Source organism: Sturnira hondurensis, unplaced genomic scaffold (assembly GCF_014824575.4).
Source record: "Sturnira hondurensis isolate 20B ecotype Veracruz unplaced genomic scaffold, ASM1482457v3 Scaffold0019835, whole genome shotgun sequence".
In the NCBI taxonomy this organism is placed as follows: Eukaryota; Metazoa; Chordata; class Mammalia; order Chiroptera; family Phyllostomidae; genus Sturnira; species Sturnira hondurensis.
The window spans coordinates 4,248,032-4,267,902 of NW_028092466.1; the positions used below are offsets into that span (position 1 = coordinate 4,248,032).

The 19,871-nt window shown below is 42.7% G+C and overlaps 1 protein-coding gene across 2 annotated transcripts in view; it reads right to left on the bottom strand.

Annotated features, from left to right (window-relative positions):
• The window catches only part of NDEL1 (nudE neurodevelopment protein 1 like 1), a 60,288-nt gene extending 41,119 nt beyond the window's left edge, over nucleotides 1–19,169 (bottom strand). The window contains exon 1 of one of the 2 annotated variants that reach the window (XM_037028099.1): nucleotides 19,147–19,169. The gene's annotated coding sequence lies outside the window, so the exon portion shown is untranslated. Of the gene's footprint in view, nucleotides 1–3,950; nucleotides 4,012–19,146 lie in introns of those variants that run through there. The other variant, XM_037028101.1, reaches the window with a different exon arrangement.
• Between the last annotated feature and the right edge of the window lie 702 nt (nucleotides 19,170–19,871).

Below are 19,871 nucleotides of genomic sequence, written 5' to 3' on the forward strand. Positions count from 1 at the left end.
TCCCAAGAGGAAAAAAATAAATAAAGGTTGCAACCCTTGTCCCTGCCTTCTGGCTGAAGTCCTGGGGAACACACTGAGTCACCTAATGGTAGGCCAGGCCCTGTAGAAACAGTCAGCCTCATTTCCCACCAGCCTGGACCCAGAACTGGTGTTTGTCAGAACTGATATGTTGGCCCTATCATATTGAACGGGCTTTGCTTGGCAGACCTCTCAGACACATCAAAGCCTTGAATCTCCTCCCTCTGTGTTGGTTGAGCTTTCTCAGCAGCCTGTGCCCCACTCCCTGCTTCTGATATGCCCGTCTGGGGAAAATAAAGTGTAAGTGAAGATGGTAGGCGACCTCTAAGGAGAACAGAAGTCACAAAATCAGCTCTGTGAAGGTAGAAAAGGTGAGTGATGGTTGCCCCACCCTCCGCTTTCATAATTCTCCATCAGGAAGGGATTCGCTGAGGCATGGGTCCCAGCACAAGGTCTTTCTTGGATAGAGCCAAGGGGGTCAATGTCATGATCCCTGAGAGCACACACAAGCATTGCAACATCTTCCCTGTTGCAGACTCTGACACTTGGGAAACAGGCCAGGTTCCACCACTGAGAGAGGTGGGGGCTGACCAGCTACCTTAGGAGAGGTCTACACACTACCTCATGAGGATGCTGGACTCCTGCCACATCACACAGTCTCAAAAAGTGACACAGTGCACACAGGCCTGCCATGAACACTCTGAGGAAATGGGGCATATGTAACTCTATTGAATCAGATGAGCATACACCTTGAAATCAAAAGTTTAATTCAGCCTAATCTCTCCACATTTGGGGGGGGCAGCATTTTCCGCTAAGCATTAGGGGCATAGATCAGGCAGGGCAAGGGACCCCAATGGCTAACTGGCTACTAATGGCTTGCTGGGTACATCCACCAGATGCCCCACCACAACCTCAGGCTCTTCATGTCTAAACCCCCACACAGATTCTCATTTTTCCCCAGCTGAAATTTCCCGCACAGTCTTCACGTTTCTGCCCAAAGTGTCATCACTGCTCTAGTTCCTAAGGCATGAAGCCTTCATCAAGTCACCCTTAATCATCTCCTTCCTCAGCTTTCATTTCCACTCACGTGGTCACCAAACCTGAAAGACTTTCCCTTCATAAACTCTAGCAAATAAATCCATTTCCCGGTGTGTTCCCCCTATGACTCCCCAGTCCAAAGTTTCCTGTTCATTTGTCCCTCCCTTTCTAAACATCTCTTCCTCAATTTTCTCCTTTTTCCAGCTCAACAGTCCACAGAGCCATCAGAATAATCTTTCTAAAACCCCACTCTACAGAGCTTCACTGGCTCTAAAACTTGTTTTGGCTTCCTGTTGCCTTTGTGATAAAGTACAAGCTACAAAGTCTGGCGTTCAAGGGCCTCCCAGAGCAACTCCAACCCAATTCCACAGTCCGCTTACGGTTCCCCTGTCTGGGCCTGAGCAGAGCCTCCGCCGCATGCCCCAAAGAGACAGACCCTTCCTCTCTGGGCCTTTTTGTGACTCCCACCACCCTGTGCACTACAGCTGCTCCCTGAGTTTGGCCAGCCCGCCTTTCTGCCTTTCACTCATACGCTACCTCCATCAAGAAGCCTTCCCTGATACCTAAAGCCCCCAAGTGAGTGCTTCTTCTTCTGAGCTCAGGTAGGGCTCCGCATGGTTCACAGGAGACTCACCGAACAGCCTTTTTTGGTCATGGAGGTGTCTGAGCTCCCCAAGGAACCAAAGCTCATTGAGCACAGAAACATGCCGAAGGTCTTAACACCCCCCAGCAAAAGGGACTTAGGGAACACTTGTGTAATATGTTTCATTAAAAATGAAAGACTGAACCAATGACTCAGTGGCTATAATCCAAATGCCAGAATGATAGCACTTTCTGGGAAGTGCCCAAATTCTGAGAAAAATGACCTAATAGAGAGAAGACTTTCACTGGTGTGAAAGTAAGGCCAGGTAACAAAGGAACTGGGGTTTGGGTCCTGGGCAATTGTGGCTTTTCTCCAGCTGAAATCTTAAACCCAGTTTATAGCAGCTATGCTCCCCAAAACATCTTTTGCTTTTGTGATAAAAAAAGAGTACTAATAATAGTTTTTTAATTTCAAAAGTACACACTTGGACCTAGAGGTGTAAGTGGTTTACAGAGAGAGGAGAGTCTTTCATTCACCAGTTACGGGTTTAGTCCTCGCTCCATTCTAGGCCTGAGGGATTCAACCGCCCAACAGTAAAGGCACATCCCACCCGAACCCATCCCCATGGAGCATATATGCTAATGGGGAAGATAGACAATATGCAGATAGACATGTCAGGTCATAACAAGAGCTGTAATGAAATAAACTAGGGCAAGAGAATAAGGTGTACAGGCGCTGCTCCCTGAGTAAAAATAGATCTTACATGTTTATGGGATTCTTTTTCTCCATAAAAAATTTAAGGCCCTTAAATACAGGTATACCTCATATTTTTAAATACCTTTTCTTTTTTTTAAGATTTTATTTATTTTTAGCCCTGGCTGGTGTGGCTCAGTGGTTGAGTGCCAGCATGAGAATTAAAGGGTCCCTGGTTCAATTCCCAGTCTAGGGCACATGCCTGGGTTTTGGGCCAGGTCCCCAGTGAGGGGTGCGTGAGAGGCAACCACACATTGATGTTTCTCTCCCTCTCTTTCTCTCTCCCTTCCCCTCTCTAAAAAAATAAAATAAAATAATCTCTTTTTTAACATGACTTTATTTATTTTTAGAGAGAAGGGAAGGGAGGGAGAAAGAGAGGAAGAGAAACATCATATGCAAAAGAAAACATCAGTCGCCTCTCACACACCTCCAACCAGTGACCTGGTCCGCAACCCAGGCATGTACCCTGACCAGGAAATGAACTAGCAACCTTTTGGTTTGGGGGATGATGCCCAACCCACTGAGCCACATTGGTCAGGTCAGTATACCTCATTTTATTGTGCTTTGCTTTATTGCACTTCACAGATGTCACATTATTTACAAATTGAAGGCAAGACCCTCCACCAGAAAAAGATCATGCTCTATTACTACAGTCTGAGACCGAACCCACAATATCCCTAAGTTAACCTGTAAAAGGCTGCTATATAAAAATGCAAAGATGCCTTAAACAGAGAAGTGTATCTTACTCTCCCTCACAGTACCTGGCACAGAGTGGGCATTCAATAAATACTGGTTGGATGAATGACTCGCTAGGTGGTTTAGTGAATGCCATAGCCTTCAAGCAGATGATCAATTTCCCCTCCAAGGCTAAGGAATTGTAACCAGTTCATGTTTAATACGAAAATGCCCACTTCTGGTTGGTCCCTGGCTCTTGGCCCAGTCCTCCATGAACTGCCACACCTAGGGTATCCTTGTACCCCTCAAAGGGAAAAGAAAGTTCCATTTGTTGTCTTTATTGCCTCCTCAGTAGCTTCTTGAACAAACAATGCCCACCAACTACCTAAAGCAACTCAGGCTTCCAACCTCAGTCCTTCTACCACAGTTTGTCCCCTAAAGTCCAAACTCCAGTGGCTGTAAGTCAACAGAAAGACAAGAGTTGGGTGTGATGGATTTGCTGCTAGGTATTTTAGGTTCCAAACCTCCTTACTGTTCTTCCCATTCCCATCATGCCTGAGAATGCAGCCCTCTTCTGGCCCTAGGACCACTTGCCAGCAGGGTGCTTCACTCATTCCTATTTCCAGGTGTAGCTTTCCATAAGGTGGCTCTTTACAGAAAAATGAGGACAATTTAGGTTAAGGCTGTAACAGACCTTTCCATCAGGGTCCTACCCTGATTGCTGGTACCTGGAAGGAAAGGGACCTCACCCTCACCCAGGGGAGTAAACTGAGGTTTCAAGAGTCTCTGCTTAGCCTTTTTTTCCCCTATTGATGGAACACGAAACGCTGCCTTGCTCCCATGAAGCTCTCGGAGCTGCCTCCATCTCTCCCCAGCAGCCTACCTGAACTGTGGGCTTCCTCCTGTTCGGGGACTGTCTGCAGCCTCTTGGTGGCCTTTCTGGCTTCAGAGCCTCCACTCCCCTAAACTTCAGCTTTCCCCTAGCCCAGCCCCTTGACACTCACCGCCCACACCCCAGAATGCCAGCTACCTCCACAGGAAAGGATGGTACAACACTGTTGATTGCTAATTTGGTTCACACCCGGCAACCCCAAGAGCTGTTGGCATCACACCTATATAAACAGTGTGACTACCCCTGGACAAAAGCCATATCTTCTCACATAGCTTTTACACAGACAAGGCGGCACCAGTTTTACCTACTCCCAACCCACTCTAGTTGAAATGACTGGGCTTAAAAGAAATGGAATGTCTCTTACCAACCTGAGCCGATTGCATCAGGCAATTCCAGGCAAATTCCCATCAGCAGGTAAGCCGATGAGTCAAAGTTACCGGAACTGAAAGATCACATATTCAACCATTCAGCAGATATAACTGAGTGTCTTGCACTGCCCTAGGCCCCAGAGGTAGTTTTTACCGAAACAAGCTTACAGAAAAGAAAGAAAATAGAAGGGAAACAAAATAAAGAAACAATACGTTGGGCAATAAATACTGAGGAGAAAAAATTAGCAGGAACTTTTCAATACTTTATATTTTTAGGGTGACATTTAGAGCAGCACCTAGCATGTGATAGGCACTTAACAGTTGTTGAGTAAATAAAAAACATTGGGTGCTTTTAAGTTTGAGATATTTTCATTGCTCTGCTACTGCTGCATGTTCTTTCTTGCATCAAATCACTAACATCATTTAGAACTCTACTAGAGAACTCCCCCATAAAACAATGAACAACCAGACGCAACTAACACAATTGTGAAAATACAGGTGGCTGCCCTGGCTGGGTTGCTTAGTTGGTTAGGGCATCATCCCGATATGCCAAGGTTGCGGGCCAGGGCACGTACAACAATCAACCAACAGATGCATAAATAAATGGAACAAGTCAGAGTTTCTCGCCCCTCCTCCCTCTCTAAAATCAATATTAAAAAAAATTTTTAGTGCAAGTGGCTAATGATCACATCATAGTCCACATTGCTCTAATCAAAAACATTCTAAGTAAGACAACAAAGAAGAGATTCCATATTTCATCAAACAAACATATGAGATTTAATTTTATTTTGCAAAAGACTTCATTTATTTACTTTTAGAGAGAGGAAAAGGGAGGGAGAAAGAGAGAGAGAAACATCAATCCGTAGCCTCCCACAGGCCCCCAACCCAGGCACGTGCCCTGACTGGGAACTGGACCAGTGACCTTTCTGTTCGCAGGCCGGCACTCAATGCACTGAGCCACACCAGCCAGAGCCCAAGTGTATGGGATTTTAAAATATTTAGACTACAAAGTGCAGACACAAGCACAAAGAAACAGCACTCCTCTGGAATGGTGACAAGGGGGTGTCACTACGTGTGAGTTTTCCTGATGGACAATTTAGCTGTGTGAACAAAAACTTGAAAATGTGCAACCCCTGTAATCCAGTCTCTCTCGGGAATTTACCTGAAGAAAAATAAGAATGCATCCAAACTTAACAAAGCAAGATAATTTCCTCAACATTCTTTGCAAATTACTTTCCTTGGTTTTAGGACCTTTTTAAAATTCAGCCTTTCAGCTGAGTCACTTCAGCAGATGCAAGATTGACATGGACACTCTGGTCACCACTGAACTTTGACAAGAAGATTCCCACTTCTGTGGCACAGATCATAGGAATTCATTCCTTTTGCTTTCACTCCCTAGTTCGCCCAATCCGATATTACTCCCTTTTGTAAACATATACAGGGTGGAGCAAAAGTGGGTTTACAGGTGTTCATGTGGGAAAATGATACAATAATTCATCAGTAATAATATAAGAGTAAACTTGCATACTCACAAACATAACCTACATTTGACCACCCCATACATGCTGCTTCTACAGATGTACAGTTTCCACTTCACATATTCTGAACGCCTACTAACTGACAGTATAATGATATTTGGGACTTTAGTAGAACTACCTGGAATGTCAACTATAGGTGACCTGGAGTGTAAGGATTGCTTCTCCCGGGATGATTTGTCTGGTGACCGTTGTCTAAATAAGGGGAACAATACCCTGACCATTTATAATTACAACCTAATAAGAGATCTTAGAGGAAATTTCACTCTAGTTTTCATCAATTCCTGAATAACACAACACAGGCCTTAAGGTCTACTTTGAAAATTGCAACAAGTTTTGTGGCCTTTATATGGAAAATATTTTCTGCTTAAAATTAGGAGATTGGGCTTTATTTACTCAGGAGTGTCCATTACAGAGAGGACAATTTTGATTCACAAATGCTGAAATGCAGGAATGAAACATCCAGGTTTCCTGATAATCACAAGTAGAAAAATCCCTTCTGTGGAAAGAAAGTATTCATCCTTTTGCAGAGCAGGCCAGGCAGAAAAGGAGACAACTTATGGGCTGAAGTCAGGATAAGAGGGTAGCAGGGAATCCCTTTCTCCAAGTAGCTGCCGTTTCAACAGTTTTCTGAAGTTGCGATATTAAAACCCTGATAAAAGATGTTAGAGGAAGCAGTGTGAAAGCAAGAGGTGAAGACAGAAGGTGACCAAAGGATAGTAAGATCCACACTCCACCCCCAGCAAAGGTGCAAGCCCCACCCGTCCTCGGGGCTCCCCACCCTGGTGTGAGAAGCCAGTCCTGCCTCCGTCAGCTGCCACTAGCTGCCCCTCCCTCCCACCGCCTTAGGAATTCAGCTGTTCATTCTTCGCAGCCAGATCAGCCCTATCACAGGTGCTTTTGATTCTTCCATCGTCCCTTCTCAGAGCTTCAGTTTCTTCTTCCGTAAAATGAGCAGGTTGAACCAGTTCCCACCAGTCAGGACCCATCCTGTCCTCTAGCTGCTAAGCACCCTCCTGGGGGACTGAGAGCCCTGCCTCTCCTTGGCCAGTTGCCCATGGTGGCAGGGTCAGCCCTCTCCTAGACAGGTGCAGGGTAGGGGACCAAGGACAGTCTTGTTCATGCCAGTGTTCCTTTCCTATGTCCCGAGGAATTGCTGAACATGCAGAATGCACCAACTTCAAGTGCAGCTAACATCTAATGTATTCATTTCCTGTGATTGTCATAAGAAATTACCACAAACTTAGTGACCTAAAACAACCGATTTCTTGAGAATTCCAGCCAAGATGGAAGCGTAGGTAGAAACCCTTTGCTTCCTCTCACAACCAAAAGGAGGATAACCACCAATCTAAAATTAATAAGTAACCAAAAGCACCAGAAAATCAAACTGCATGGAGCTACAACAACCAAGGAATTACAGAAAAAATCAACCAGAACAACCAGACCGGTAAGGTGGACCGTGAAGGCAGACTCAGAAAAACACCTGCGAGGCGGCTGAGGGGCGAGGCATAGCTTGTCGGAGCTCCTCTGGAGGAACTGACTTAAGGGGAAAACTGAACCCCAGGGCTGACTCTGGGCTGTGGCTGGGGTTGCTGCAGTGAGAGATACTCCCAGTCTGACACGAGAGTCTGTTGGAAAGTGCCCTAGAGACGAGCAGGCAAACTGCATTGCTCCCTCTCTGGCCCCTTCCCCACAGGCAGCACAGCAAAGAGGGTTGCCCTGCCTGGGCGAATACCTAAGGCCCCACCCCCTTTCAACCTATCAGGTGCTCCAAGACAAAGAAATAAGGCCCAAATGAATGAACACAGCAAAATCTCAGAACTAACCAATGAGGACATCCTCCAACCTAACTGATGGAGAATTTGAAGCCGTGGTAATCAAAATGCTCACAGACCTGATTGAACTTGGTTGAAAAATAAAAAAACAAATGAAAGACACCCAAAATGAAATAAAGCAAAATATTCAGGGAACCAACAGTGACAGGAAGGAAACTGGGACTCAGAGCAACAATTTGGAACAAAAAGAAGAAACAAACATCCAACAGGATCAGAACAAAGAAACGAGAATCCAAAAAAAAATGAAGAGAGGCTGAGGGCTCTCTGGGACAACCTGAAATATCTGAACAATGTTCCAATATCTGAATTATAGGGGTGCCAGAAGGAGAAGAACAGCAGCCAGAAATTGAAAACTTATTTGAACAAATAATGAAGGAAAACTTTCCCAATCTGGCAAAGGAAATAGACTTCCAGGAAGTCCAGGAAGCTCAGAGAGTCCCAAAGAAATTGGACCCAAAGAGGAACATACCAAGGCACACCATCACTAAGTTACCCAACACAAGATTAAAGACAAAGAGAAAATCCTAAAAGCAGCCAGAGACAGCTACCTACAAAGGAGTTCCCACAAAGCTGAGTTCTCAGAAGAAACCTTGCAGGCAAGAAGGGTCTGGAAAAAAGTATTTGAAGTCATGAAAGGCAAGGATCTACATCCAAGATTGCTCTACCCAGCAAAGCTTTCATTTAGAATGGAAGGGCAGATAAAGTGCTTCTCAGATAAGGTCAAGTTAAAGGAGTTCATCATCACCAAGCCCTTATTATATGAAACATTAAAGGGATTTATCTAAGAAAAGGAGATAAAAAATATGAAAAATAAAATGACAACAAACTCACAACTATCAACAAATGAACCTAAAAGAAAAGAAAAACAATGAAAACAAAAACTAACCAAACAACCAGAACGGGAACAGAATCAGAGAAATGGACATCACACAGAGGGACTTCAGTGGGGAGGGGGAAGGGAGGAATAGGGGGGAAAGGAACAGGGAAGAAGCATAATTGGTAGGCATAAAATAGATGGGGAGAGATAAAAAGTGGTATGGGAAACAGAGGACTCAAAGAACTTTTATGTACAACCCGTGGACATGAGCTAAGAGGTGGGAATGTTGGAGGGTTGCGGGGACAAGGTGGAGGGGGGATAAAGGGGGAAAACTGTAATAGCATAATCAATAAAAATACTTCAAAAAATAAATAAAACAACACACTCACTCTCTTACAGTTCTGGGGGGTCAGATGTCCAAAATGAGACAGGGGTAAAATCAAGGTGTTGGCAGGACTGGCTCCTTCTGGAAGCTCCTAGGGGGAAATCAGTTCCTTGCCACTTCCAGCGTCTAGAGTTTGCAGCATCCCTTAGCTCCTGGCTGCATCACTCCAAGAACTGCTTCTGTTATCACACTGCCTGCTCTGACTTTGGTCCTCCTGCCTCCCTCTTACGAAGACCCTTTCGATTACCTTGGGCCTGCGCAGATAACCCAGCCCAGCAAGCTGAAAGAAATAGGTTTATTTTCTGGAAAACTAAACCAGAGAAGCTCTAGGCCTGGGGAGACTGGGCATACCAGAGGGCAAGGCTAAGTTGCTACATTTTGAAGGGAAGCAGGACAGAGGGAGGGAGAATTCTTCAAAGGCTGTACATTAAATAAGGAGACCCAGCTTCCTTCCCCCAGGACCTCCCGGAACGCTGGCAGCCTGGCATGTACCTTCCAGGCAGGAGACCAGAGAGTTTTTCCCTTCCATTGAGCACGGCTTTGGGAGGGACGCACATGGATCGGTGAGGAAGGAAGGGAACACACGCCTAGACGGCCAGATTGCCCGCACATCTGAGAGTTTTTCTCAACAGAATAAACTTCCCCATCTCAAAATCCTTAACTTAATCACATCTGCAGAGTCCTTTTTGCTGCATAAGGAAGCAAACATAGGTCCTGGGGATTAAGACGGGAACATCTTTGGGGGGCTATTACTCTGCCTACCATGTCTGATATTCCAATTCACAACCTTCCCAACAGGTGCCATTTCTGCATGTCATCTTTGATTTTTTTCTTTGAATTGAATCATTTTTCAGAAAATGAACTAAAGCTTACTTTAGCCTTGTTCTAAACAATCATAACTAAAATCATAAAAATAGTTGGTAGCCATTTCCCCTAATATTCCATAAATTTAAGAAATATCAAAATGCCAAATGTTCATCTCTGTACCAGGTGACATCACTTTCCATTTCTCCAGTAGTACACAGATCAGCCTCTGGGGAACAAAAATAGAATCCAGCCTCCTGGTTTTACAGAAAAGGGGAATCTGTCCAAAAGTACACGGCAGCAGAGAGCAAAATTTCAGCTACCTTCACAATTTTTTCCTCCCCTCTCCGTGTTCATTAATCACAACTTCAAAGTACGTCAGTTTTTTTAACATCATTTCTACATTGGTGATTCACAGCATTGAGGCCTCAGTTCCCCCTCTGTTACACTCATGGATATTTTATATTTGAAAGTGGGGTTTCCCATTGCTTCCCCTGTCGATCGGCACTCACGCACCCTACTTATCTGTGTTAAACAGTTCCCTGTTCACTGACCCACATCTGGGCAGCTTCCAAGCCCTGGGGAGAGTGAACTGAAATGGAAGGTCCATGGCTAGTGGTGACTTTGTACTATGCCCCTGGGCTGCTTTTCCACATGCAAAACGACCTTTGAAAACTACTTTTGAGGAGACAAAGTTCTTGCACAGAGCATAGATGATGTAATTGTCCTCCTCTTACATAACCACCAGCATGCCATAAAAAAGCTCTCANCCACATCTGGGCAGCTTCCAAGCCCTGGGGAGAGTGAACTGAAATGGAAGGTCCATGGCTAGTGGTGACTTTGTACTATGCCCCTGGGCTGCTTTTCCACGTGCAAAACGACCTTTGAAAACTACTTTTGAGGAGACAAAGTTCTTGCACAGAGCATAGATGATGTAATTGTCCTCCTCTTACATAACCACCAGCATGCCATAAAAAAGCTCTCATTTATTGGACAATTTAGTTTGGGACAAGCCCTGTGACAAGTGCTCTACATACCTCCAGTCACAATAACCTTATAAAGTAGCTATGAGTGTTCCCACTTCACAAATAGAAAACAATGTCTGCGGAAGGTTAAGCAACTTGTCCAGACTCTGTCCAGGTGTGACAGAGTCTGTGTTCCCAGAACCTCAGAAGATACAAGAGAACTTAGAAATCCAGTCAAGATGAGACATAACAGCCCTGGCTGGTGTAGCTCAGTGAATTGAGCGCAGGCCTGCAAATTACACGGTCACGGTTCAATTCCCAGTCAGGGCACATGCCTGGGTTGCAGGCCACTTCCCAGCAGGGGACTCATGAAAGGCAACCACACATTGGTATTTCTCTCCTTCTCTCCTTCCCTTCCTGTCTAAAGACAAATAAGTAAAATCTTTAAAATACATTTAAAAAAATGAGATATGACAATGACAACCGGGGAGGTTGAGCAATCTGCCCAAGGACACAGTGGCAGACTCAGGGGCAGAATTCAGGTCTTCAACTCTTAGACCAGTTCCTTCTTTTAGATTTCCTCTCTTTTAAGCTATTATTTCTTGGATGATTTCTTCAGAAGTCTGCTTGATTTTCTTTTTCCTCATCATTCCATATACAACTCCTTGCTAGTGCTTTAAAATTTTTTATAATTGATTTTACAGAGAGAGTGGGGGGGAGAACAAGAGAGAGAAACATCGATTTGTTATTTCACTTATTAATACATTGATCACTTGCTTTTAGTATGTGCCCTGACTGGAGATCAAACTTGCACCCTTGGTGTATTGGGACAATGCTCCTACTAACCGGGCTCCCACCAACTGGGCTCCCTGGCCAGGGCCTCACTGGTGCTTTTGCCCCTCTTGGTGCTCACTCTAGCTGAAAGCTGTAGAGGAATCTAACAAGAATCTCAGAGTGACCCTTCTCCCTCTCTCCCTCTGACCCAAAAGACAAAGTGACAGAAAATCTCCATGAGTCCGTATTCATTAATTTGGAATTGGTAGTAATTTAACCAAAAAAGCATTAAAGTTGACCTTTATCCTTCCCTCCCCCCAAAAAGAGATTGCTAAGCAGCTACACGATGGAAACAAGGTTAAATGGGTTCAAGATCAAAAGAAATTTGTACATTAAAATTTTAACCCCATAAGAACCTAAATGTCTGTCAATAGGGTATTCAGTAAATAAATTATCCCATTTTCACACAATGAAATACCATGTAGCCACTAATGATGGTGTTATAGAACAATGTAAAATAATATGAGAACAGCCCTGACCAATGTGGCTCAGTTAGTTGGGTATTGTCCTACAAAGAGAAAGGTTGCCAGTTCGATTCCAGGTAAGTGCACATGCCTGGGCTGCAGGTTTAGTCCAAATCAGAGTGTGTACAAGAGGCAACTGATCACTATTTCTCTCTCTCTCTTCTCCCCTTCCCTCTCTCTAAAAAGAAATAAATAAAACCTTATAAAATAATATAAAAACAAATTATAATTTCGTAAATTAAAATCATGAATACAAAATAGAAAACTTTTATTTTCATAAGTACACACCCACAGAAAAAGAAGACTGGAAGGATATATTTATAACCTGTGGCCATCTCTGGGTGATCTATTTTTTTGTATGTTGATCTGGTTTTTTCCAAATTTTCTATAGAAAATTTATACAGATATTTTTTATAATCAAAATTTTAATCGTCAAAAATTTTAGATGTAGTCCTGGCTGGTGTGGCTTAGGGCATTGAACACCGACTTGCAAATCAAAAGGTTGCCGGTTCGATTCCCAGTCAGGGTACATGCCTGAGTTGCAGGGCAGGTCCCCAGTGAGGGGTGTGTAAGGCAACTACACATTGATGTTTCTCTCCCTCTCTTTCTCCCTCCCTTCCTCTCTGTCTAAAAATAAATAAATAAATAAATCTTTAAAAAATTTTTTAGATGCAGTCATTAAGAACTGCTACTTTCTGAAGCCTGTGCTGAGACCACATATATAAGAAAATAAGGGATCAGCGCTAAACTTCTTTGCAGAGCTGGCCATACATCAACAATTTAACAGTTACTCCTACCCCAGTGGAAAAATGGGCAGTGGATGTAAATAAGTGATTCATAGAAGACATACAAATGGTGAATAAACACACAAGAAGATCTTCAATCATATCATTAATAACTTTTTAAAATGTAAATTAAAATGAGAGATATTACCTTTTGCTTTTCAAATTAGCAAAGTTTAAAACAAATGATAATGCCTAGTGCTGGTAAGCATGTGTGGAGGACAAAGCTCTGGGACAAAGCTCTGGTTGGAGTGAAAATGCTACAACCACCTCAGTTACCATGATGGTTTGAATGTATGTATCTTTACTTCCTCCTGAAACACTACAAAACACACAGGACAAGAATTTTAAAACATAAAAACCCACAAGAACAGAGTACGGGAAAGGAGACAACAGTGGACAGAAATGTTAACAGAATCTTGGAAAATGGAAAGAGAGTGGCAGTTGATGGAGTGGATCACAGAAGGCTGGAGATTCAGCGCCAACCAGAAGCAAACAGTTTTGTGCCACTGAACCACAGAAAGGCTCAGGAATTGGAGTGGCCAGCTACGTCAGAAGGCGTCAGAAGTCAGGGTGCGGTAGGGCCAAAAACAGGAAGTATGGTGTGTGTACAAAGCACTTAGACTTCACAGTTCAGGCAATTGACAAGCCAAGGCATCTATCTCTCCCCCACACCTGCCGGAGGAGGAGGTTTGTTTTCTGGAGAAACTACACCAGGGAAACTCCAGACGCCGGGCACACTGGGCACACCAGAGGGAAAGGCTAAGTGTGCTATAAAAGGAAGGGAAGTGGGATAGAGAGAGGGGGGATTCTTCAAAAGCCACATATTGAATGATGAGACTCCAGCTTCCTTCCCCCGATGGCCTGCCAAGAATGCTGGAGGCTGGCTAGTAGCTTCCACGCTGGATATCAGAGAGGACTGGCAACCACATGACATGGTGCACCCCACAGAGAGGCTTAAAGCCAACAACCACCCCACCCCAAACACACACACTTGACCTCAATCAGCATCCAGGTCCTTGATCATAAAAATGAACATTGAATAAGGAATCAACAAACATTTGAGAAAGCCTCCAATGCAAAAGATAAAATTAAAACTCAGAATAGTAGATAAAATGCAGGGAGCAGAAATAAGCCGGAAAAAGAACTTTAATATCTTCATGGAAATAAAGGTATTATATCCGTGAAGCAGAACACATGGCTACAAAAGGAGCGAGAACAAGAACACTTTTTTAATTTTTATTTATTTTTATTTTTTAAATATTTGTTAAAGATTTTATTTATTTATCTTTAGAGGGGAAGGAAAGGAGAGAGGGAGAGAAACATCAATGTATAGTTGCCTCTCATGCGTCTCCTGCTGGGAACTGGCCTGCAACCCAGGCATGTGCCCTGACTGGGAATCAACGGAAATCCTTTGGTTCACAGGCCTGTGCTCAATCCACTGAGCTACACCAGCCAGGAGAAGAATCCTTTCTTTAAATGAGGGTTGAAATAAAAGGGTATGACCACAAAATTGAAAAAACATCTCCAAAAAAAGAACAAAAAATAGATTTCCCAAATAGGATATTGAAAGAAAGAAAATGAAAGGATAAACCCAAAAGTCCAACATCCAAATGAAAGGAGTTCCAGAAAGACAGACAGAAAACATGAAGAAAAAGAAATTAACCCTGGCCACTGTGACGCAACTGGTTGGAGCATCGTCCGGTAAACAGAAAGATCACAGGTCGATTCTGGGTCAGGGCAAATACCTACATTGCAGGTTCAGTACCCAGTCGGAGCATGCAAGAAGCAACTGATCAATGTTTCTCTCTCATACTGATGTTTCTCTCCTACTCTCTTTCCCTCTCTTCCCCTCTCTCTAAAATCAATGATGTACTTGGGTGAGAAAAAAAGAGAAAGAAATTATTTTTAAGATAATAATTCAATAAATTTTTTCAGAATTGAATATCATCAGTACTTTGATGGGAATGGTCTCCTGAGTGTACAGCACTATGAATGAAAAAATACCCACCAGTGAAATTTCAGAACCTCAGGGATGAAGAGAGAATCCTAAAAACTTCCATAGACATAAAACCAAGAATCAAGAATCAGAAGAGCATAGTACTTCTCAACAGTAGACCAGAAGAAACTTTAAGACAATGAAGCATTGCCTTTAAAATTAGGAGAAAATTCCCTGGCTGGCATAGCTCAGTGGATTGAGCGTGGGCCTGCGAAGCACAGTATCGTGGTTCAATTCCCAGTCAGGGCACATGCCTGGGTTGCAGGCCAGTTCCCAGCAGGGGATGAACAAGAGGCAACCACACATTGATATTTCTCTCCCTCTCTCCTTCCCTTCCCCTCTAAAGATAAATAAATAAAATGTTTTTAAAAAGACTTGTTGAATTCTTTAAAAATATAAATAAATAAATAAATTAGGAGAAAATTATTTTCAACCTAGCATCTATATCTAGCCACACCATTAAACAAGTGTAAGGATTTTTTAAAAGGCCTTTTTCTCAGAGAGTCAACAACTCAAAAAATTTACCTCTTATATCTTAGAAAATGTCACCAAAATAAGGAAGTAAATAAAGAGGAAAGTATGGAATCCACACAAAAGGACAAGTACTGTATGATTCGACTCAAAAATCATAGAGACAGGAAGCAGAGTGGTGTTGCCAGGGGCTGGGAAGTTAGGGTTTGATGCGCACAGAGACCCAGTCTGAGAAGATGAAAAAGTTCTAGAGACGGATGGTGGTGATGGTTGTGCGACAGTGCAAATGTACTTGATGCCGCTGAACTGAGCACTAAAAAAGGGTTAATATGATAAATTTTATGTTATATACATTTTCCCACAATTCAAAAAATGCAAAATATCATTAAAAAATGTAGGATCCAAAAGGGAGAGAATCCACATAAGAGAGCAAAAAGGGATTTCCAAGATGAAGCTAGGGGTGTCCCAGGACAACGCTCAGCGAAAAGTGGAGAAGGCAACCAGCCCACCCTGAGCAGTTGGATGAGGCTGCAGGGAGATGTGTCTGAAGAATTAAAAACAGACAGAACGTGAACACTGAGGCATTACCCAGTGTGTCTGATTGCACTGAGAGGAATTTAACAGTTCTATTGGAGAGGAATCAGTGATATGTATTTAAAATTAAGAAAACGTAAAACTGAGGCAACCACTAACTCTAGGAGGGAAACTGACAAAAGAAAAGATATAATCAGCAGCAGTAGCAGCCATGTAGCTCAGAGAATAATACTTAACATAGTCACAGGGAAACTCACTTATAAAACATAAACGTGAACATCGATTGAAACAAAACTTGTGATATAACAATGTTAGGAAAATGCGGGAGCAGTAATGTGGATAGGGTGGTATGAGTGCAATATCCTTACCTTTGATAATAAGAAGTCAATAGATAGTGACCAGAATAGAAAAAAATAGCCATATAAGCACTTTCTTTGGAAATAGAAACAACTAAGCTTATTAAATATGTTTGTTTCTTGCCCTGGCTGGTGTAGCCCAGTGGATTGAGCACAGGCCTGTGAACCAAAGGATTGCGGTTCAATTCCCAGTCAGGTCAAATGCCTGGGCTGCAGGCCAGTTCCCAGCAGGGGACGCACAAGAGGCAACCATACATTGATGTTTCTCTCCCTCTCTCCTTCCCTTCCCCTCTAAAGATAAGTAAACAAAAAATCTTAAAAAAATATGTTTGTCTCTACTAAGGAGAAATTGGAAGTAGGGAAGTAGAATAGGGAATTGCTATTTTTCACTGTAAGCTTGTGTGTTTTAATAAAAGTGGGTATGAAATTTAAAATAAAGTGGTATGGCATTTATTAAAGGAATCTGGAAAATGAATTAAAGCTATACATATATATATATATATATATATATATATATATATATATATATATATCTTCTCACCCAGAAATCAACTTGTAAGGATTTGTCCTAAGGAAATAACAGGACTTGTATGTAAAGATGTATTTTCAATGATGTTTACTGTAGCATTCTCCTTATTATTATATCAATAAATTGAAAATAACCCGACTATCCATTAAAGATATTGAAGATGGATATTGAAGATACCCACTGGAGGAGAATGGCTTAATAAATCCCAGTGCATCTACGTATTAGAATACTATGCAGCTATTAATAAAAACAAGGCAGATATTTACAAACTAATATGAGATAATACTCAAGAGATGTTATTAAATGAAAAAGGTTACATGAGAGTAAGTAAAGTTTCACATAAAAATATTTGTTTTAGCCTTGGCTAGTGTGGTTCAGTGGATTGTGTGCAAGCCTGCAGACCCAAAGATCACTGGTTCAATTCCCAGTCAGGGCACACACCTAGGTTGCAGGCCAGGTTCCCGGTAGGGGGTATGCAAGAGGCAACCACACATTGATGTTTTTCTCCCTCTCTTTCTCCCTCCCTTCCCCTCTCTCTAAAAATAAATAAACAAAATCTTTTTAAAAAATAGAATCTTTTTAAAAAATTTATTATTAAAGTCTAGAAGTCTAGTTAATTTCCAGAATATATAAAGAACTCATACAAGTAAAAAAAAAGCAATTTCACTTTTAAAAAGGTAAGAAAAGGACTAGAAGAAACATTTTGCCAAAAAGATACACAAATGGCCAATAAGCACATGAAAACATGCTCCACATCACTAATAATTAGGGAAATGCAAGTCAAAACTATGAGATATTACTGCATACCCATTAGGATGGCTACAATTTTAAAAAACAACAACAGAAAATAACAAGTGTTGCCGAGCGTGTGGAGAAATTGTGCATTGCTAGTAAGAATGTTAAATGCTGCAGCCACTACAGAAAACAATTACTATTGATACACTGATGTATCAAAAATTATCTTTGGGGATGGAATTATATGAAAGCTTTCTCTGTATAATGAAGGTTCCTCATAAAATTAAAAAATGCAATTACCATATGATCCAGCAAATCTACTTGTAAGTATATACCCAAAAGAATTCAAAGGACTCAAATAGACATTTGCACACCCATGTTCACAGCAGCATTATCTACAGTAGCCAAAAGGTAGAAACAGCCCAAATGTCCATCAATATATGAATGCATAAACAAAATATGGTATATACATACAATGGAATATTATTCAGCCAGAAAAAGGAAGGAAATTCTGACACATACTAGAGCACAGATGAACTTTGAGGACATTATGCTGAATGAATTCAGGCAACCATAAAAAAACAGAGGCTGTATGACTCCACTAGAATGAGGTAAGGTACCTGGAGGGGCCAAATCTGTAAGGAAGGCACGTACAGACAGAAAGTGGAGTCGTGATCGCCAGGCCGTGAGGGGAGAGGGCAGCACAGTGTTGGTGTTTATGGGCACAGAGTTTCTGTGTGGGGAGATGAGAAGAGTTCTGGAGATGGATGGCACAATGAACTGTACGCTTAACAATGGTAAATTTTTTAAATTTTATAGTAAGTATATTTTATCACAATCAAAAATTGTTTAAATTCCCAGTCAGAGCACATGCCTGGGTTGCAGGCCAGTTCCCAGCAGGGGCCAGTTCCCAGCAGGGGATGCATGAGAAGCAACCATACATTGATGTTTCTCGTCCTCTGTCCTTCCCTTACCCTCTAAAGACAAATAAAATCTTTTAAAAAATTGTTTAATTGTCTTAATCTAGAAGTGTGTACACCAATGTATCGATAGTAATCTTTGGGGGTAGAATTATGTGAAAGCTTTCTCTGTATTATTTGAATTTTTTCAACTATCATATTATCATCTTAAAAAGTCTAGTTTCATTTAGAAAATGAAATAAAAGGAACCTCAAACCCTGAAGCATACCATCTTACAGTTTACAAAGCACTTCACAATCATTATTCTGCTTAAGTATCACAAGAAATCCCACAAAATAGAGATGTTTTGTCATTTTGTAGATGAGGAAATAGGCTCAGAGGGGAGCGAAGTGACTGGCAGCACATAAGTAAAACCGGGAGCTGGGACTTAATCACCAGCCCCTGACTTGCTCAGCTCAGCAGAATTTCAAGCATCACACCAACTGTGTCTCAGTCGGTCCCAGGTAAACCTGTCTGAAGCCAAAAAAACTCTCTGCACCCCAGAACAATGCTACCTGGGCAGCCTGGGACACAGAAAACCACATCAAGGTTTTGATGTGGTTTTGAGAAGAATGCAAGCAGACAATGTGTTTTAGGAAGCCACCGAAGCAAACCGTGGTCACCCCCATAGGAGCATTACCAACTTCACAAACTAACTTTAACCTTTGACAGCCCCCCACAACATGGACAGAGAGGGTCCTCAGACCACCAGGAAGAGCCCCCACTCTGGTGTGTCCCAGAGAAAAGTCTGTCCCAGACTAGCCCTCACCTGGCTCAGACCTTCTCCCAGAAGACCCCCCACTGTCCCAATGTACCTGGTTCTGTGTCCCAGTCGTCACTGATCAGATCAACAGTGGCACACCAGGACCAGCTGAAACAAAGCAGAAATCAACAGGAAGCATGAGAATCACCTTCTGACAAAAGAGGCACGAGAACAGGAAGTGGGTTTGGGCCAGGAAGGCTGGGGCTCGCCTTCTAGAGGTGAGGCAACAGTGTCTGCCTCACTGCTCAGCTGAAATTGAGCAAGACTTCAGTGCTGAGGAAAGGAATAAAGAAATTTAAATCCTGTCTCCCTAGCCAGGCCTCCGAGATGCCCCATTTCCACTGCACGTGTGTATGCTGTCGTCCCTGTGTTTGGAGGGGAAGCGCTCTCACCCGCCAAGGGGAGGAGATGCACAAGCCCTGGTGTAGCGCATACATGGTACTCGAGAGAATACACGTCTCATAGACTGACTCCACCTGCCACTTTTAGCTACCAGACCTTGGATGAGTTGCTTGCGTCTCTGAGTCTCCTCATCTATGAAATGGAGGTAACACAGTACCAACTTCACAGCATTGTGTAGGCTTAAATGAGAGCATGTGTCCAATTTGTCTGGTTACCAATTGGTGATGTTCCCCCTCCTTTCTGTTGCTCCAAATATGACCAACTCCTGCAGTCTTTATCAGATCAGACCACCCTGGTCCGAAGCGTCACCCTGAACCCCTGTTGCCACCACAGTGACTGCAGGTCTCACGTGTTATTTAGTCTCACCATATAGGA